Consider the following 4,388-nt stretch of genomic DNA (forward strand, 5'->3'; position numbering starts at 1 on the left):
TATGGCCGATACCTTTCCCTCGATGATCTGGCCACCGGTTGGTAATTCTTTCTTGGTCTCTCCAAACTTTTGTTCATATTTACGGGCCCCGGGGAAGCTCGAGTTGGTCATCCTCTACCCGAATCTTTGACTCGTATCGGTTATGGACATCCGCCCGGGTCACAACCTCGTATTCTAGCAAGTTTTCCTTTAATTTGAACGAGGCCGTCGAGCTCCGAGGATAGAGCCCCTTTATGAAAGCTTGTGCAGCCCATTCCTCCAGAACCGGAGGGAGCTGCATTCGTTCTCTTTAGAATCGGTTGACAAATTCACACAATAACTCGTCTCTTTGGGCTACACGGAAAATATCCGCCTTACGGGCCTGCACCTTTTTGGCACCGGCGTGAGCTTTTATGAAAGCATAAAAGATCTTCGAAAGAAGTGATCGGATGCTCGGGCAGATGGTCGTACCAAGTCAATGCTCCCTTTGATAGAGTTTCCCCAAACTTTTTCAGCAACACGGATTCGATTTCATCCTCTTCAACGTCATTGCCTTTTATAGCGCAGGTGTATGAAGTCACGTGTTCCTGAGTGTCCATTGTGTCGTCGTATTTCTGGATATCCGGCATCTTGAACCTATTCGGGATCAATTTCGGAGCCGCACTTGGAGGAAAAGGCCTCTGAATATACCTCTTCGAATCCGGTCCTTTCAGAATAGGCGGAGCCCCCGGTATTTGGTCCACCCGAGGGTTATATGTTTCCACCCTCTTTTCGGTTGAGTCTACCCGTTTCGTCAATGTTTCGAGCATTCTCAGAACCTCGGTGGATGAACCAGCTCCGGACCCATTGCGCTCAGCCATCCGCGCCTCATCCCTTCTGGGTTCAGCAACACCCTTCACCGTCTCTGGGGTCGTTTTATCACTTCTGTTTTGCAACTGGGCTATTGCGATTCCTTGTTCGGCAATCGTCGCTCTCTGTTCCTGCAACATTTCAAAAATTAAACATAAGTCAATATTATCATCCGGGGTATTCGGTTCTTTCCAGCCCTGTGTCCGAGACAAAGTAATTGAATTGTGAGTATTTAAAGGATTGGTGGCCGGCGGGATGACATTCTCCTGATTCACGGTGTTTTGCCGGTTGAGGCCCTCCCTTGAATTAATGGGGTTCGGGTCAGCAGGATTTGCTAGTAATCCTCGTGGCCCACTGTCTTCATTTTCGGTCACAATCTCGTTGTTGTTGACGTGACCAGATTGTCCACTGTTAGTCATTTGGTTCGTTTTTACAGAGACGAACAAAAGATTTTTTCGATTCTGATGGGTAAGAGATAGAAATTAAGATCATAGACCACTATTATCCTAGCCCCACAGTGGGTGCCAAACTGTTTACCCCGAATTTAGGTAATCAATTAAATTTATGAATGAGGTATAGGATATGTGGTTGAACTTTAATTTATTTGGTTGAAAAAAGATATATATGGATATGCTATGAAGAAGCGAATAATAATCGATGGTCTGCACTAAATATATGTATTTAATAATGTATGAATATTGTTTAATTGAACAAAGCTAAAGAATAACACACTGAATCCGGACCAAAATCAGAGAATGAGAGAGGGAGATTTTATATATTTTGCTATTACAATGCTCTAGAACTCAAGAAGCCAACCCCTAAAAGTAGGGTAATGACCCCTATTTATAGTTTTGCTTTATAGGCCTCATACAACATAAAACCTTTTTGAATAAAGAAAAACCCTAAAAGGATAAGGTTGGTCGTACGATCTGACACCCGTACGATTGACAGTACAATGTGGCAGAACGGTCTTGACGCGTGACAATTGTGTAACGGATCACCCGGACCAACGACCACGATCACCCGGACCAACGGCCACGATCAACCTGCCCAACGGCCACGATCAACCGGGTCAACGGCCACGATCAACCGGGCCAACGGCCATGACCAACTCGGTTATGGAGAAACCAGACCAAACGATGTCCTTCGCTTTCTTTGGTTCAAGCACTCCTCCGGTCCTGAAAGAAAGTCTTCATGCTCGTGCTTGTTTCTTTCTTCCCTCGGTCTCCGGTCTTACCGGTTTAGCATATATCCGATTTTTACCGTATACACCTATGAAATTCAAATTCCACAAATTCACAAGAGTAGTCATTAAACTTCTAGAATCACTCACACATAGACCTAGATTAAAAAGTTAAAATCCGACAACCAAGACCAAAGAAAAATGCATACAGAGTATTCTACTTTGAAAATCAAAATCACAACTATGGTCCCATCCATTCAAGTTCAACAAATATCCGTATAGATTACACCAAAAATTAGCAAAATAAACACTCAAATGGGGAGATACTATTTAAAAATCAATTAATCAAGGTCATCTCATAGAAATATGCAATTAAGAATACACAGTGAACTCACTTCCTCTCCAACTTAGATCATTATGCTATTTTTAACCAGACTCAGACAAAACACCCTCTCGTATCCCCACCACACAATAAAATTGACTTCTATGCATCTCTTAATGTCGCTCGGTTACTCAGAATTTACCGACGAATGCATTTCTCTCTCAAACAATTTATCGAACAGGTTGTGTGCTGATCTTAGAGCAAGTTCTTTACAACAATGGGATTATTGAATTACCCTCCCAAAAATGGGAATTATAGTTCAATCATCATGGTTTCATCGCAATCAGCCAACAACACCACAATTCAACATTTCAGCTCTAAACTCAACACCAAATGAATCAAGGGAAGACAAGGGGGGAAAAAAAGAAGAAGCAGTACCTGTTTTCTAGTGACAACGTGTGTTCTGGTGTTGAGTGTGGGCGAGGGGCTGCTTTTGTATGCAAAGAGAATAGGCGAGGGGAAAATAAAATTAAAGGGAAAGAGATTGGTTTTAAAACTCACTGAGTTGCAAGTATGTTGTGCAAAGGTGAAATGTTTTAAACAAGCAAAGTTTGTCACTTACCTGGGAAATATTAGAATATGCCATCAGAAAATAAACCCAAGTGTAGTATGCACTTTATGGCTAGAATAAGCTTTCTATAATTAAAGTCCCCAAAAGTGCACCCTCCACTTAAAAAGTGTGTCCAACAAATTTTCTCTTTTTTTTTTTTTTGTGTGTGTCCATCTTTTTTTTAAAAAAAACCCAAAACCAAAGCCATTTTCAGCCACTGTTTTGGCTCTCTTTTCAACATCTCAAATTAACTCCTAAAAATATAAAACTTTGTAGATTAATCAAAAATAATAAAATAAACTATTTTAAAAAAGAAAATTTCAAAAAAGATGGGTTGCCTGTGCACTGTTTTTTCATCCACTTTGGGATTTAACTGTTAGACTAAATTCTTGCACATAAACTCTACACTGTCTGGCACTTCTCCAAACCCCATCAACTTATCCAAAATGATTACAAACACTGTGATACTTGGTAAAATGATAAAAACAAAATGTAAAAAGCTAAATTAAAATTAAAAATGCAATTTTTCTTAAAAAAAAATAAAGAAACATGGGTTGCCTCCCATAAAGCGCTGCATTTAACGTCGACGTGAATCAATTTTACCACTTTTCCCGCCACTTTGACGATATGAATTTACGCCCCAACGTTAAATCGAGATTTCGGTGATGCTCGTGGGGCGGTGGTAGGAAAGCAAAGAGGCCAACTTTCGAGTATTGCATTTTGCACTTTTTGGCCTTTAAGTGAGGGATGTCATTTTGTCGTCTTGGCATGAAAAACTTCAAAATGAAAATGCTTGTTCTTCATCTCCATAAGCTCGGTTAATTCAACTTTCATGTCATCAACCAAGCACAATGTTGAAAAATGGTTAGAATGTGGTCCAATGCGCCCAAATTCCCAATTTGCCTCATCTTTGACATCCTTACCCAAAAATGATCCAGAGTCTTCAAAAACCATTTCGTGAAATTTTTTATGCAACTCTAGTATCATTTCTTCAATCTCGGCATCCTTCATTAAAATTGGGTCGGTTGGCTGGCATTCTATAATTAGCTCTTCAAAATCAATTTTGACCTCTTCTTCATTGGGTACCAACTCAAAACTACTATCCATTGCATTTTGATATTTAGCATCATATGCCTCAATTTTTGTATTTAATTCGGCCTCCAATTCCGGATAGCAATTTCAAGTAGCTCCACTTCTTGATTTTGCTCGACATGCATTTCTATAGAATCTTCCATCATCCGTGAAATGTCTTCACGGTGATCCTCATAGACTCGGAGTTGTTGAGCTTGATTCATTAGCCAATCTTGGCTCACAATTTCCACTTTGTCAAGGCTTTCATCAAGTTGAGAGTCATTCATAGCTTTTAAAAATCCACTCATGGAGAAATCCATGTTTTGGACACTTTCTTGTCTACTTTCAACACCCTCAAGTTGGTGAGTGTTATG

The 4,388-nt window shown here is 40.3% G+C and overlaps 1 long non-coding RNA gene across 1 annotated transcript; it reads right to left on the minus strand.

The window, feature by feature from the left end:
* Positions 1-1,576: 1,576 nt before the first annotated feature.
* Positions 1,577-2,949, minus strand: LOC132642600 (uncharacterized). The gene is made up of 2 exons (XR_009583267.1): positions 2,772-2,949; positions 1,577-2,100 (listed from the first exon to the last, which is right to left on the minus strand). It is a non-coding gene; the product is annotated as an uncharacterized LOC132642600 (long non-coding RNA).
* Between the last annotated feature and the right edge of the window lie 1,439 nt (positions 2,950-4,388).

The sequence above is a fragment of the Lycium barbarum genome, chromosome 5 (assembly GCF_019175385.1).
Source record: "Lycium barbarum isolate Lr01 chromosome 5, ASM1917538v2, whole genome shotgun sequence".
Lineage (NCBI taxonomy): Eukaryota > Viridiplantae > Streptophyta > Magnoliopsida > Solanales > Solanaceae > Lycium > Lycium barbarum.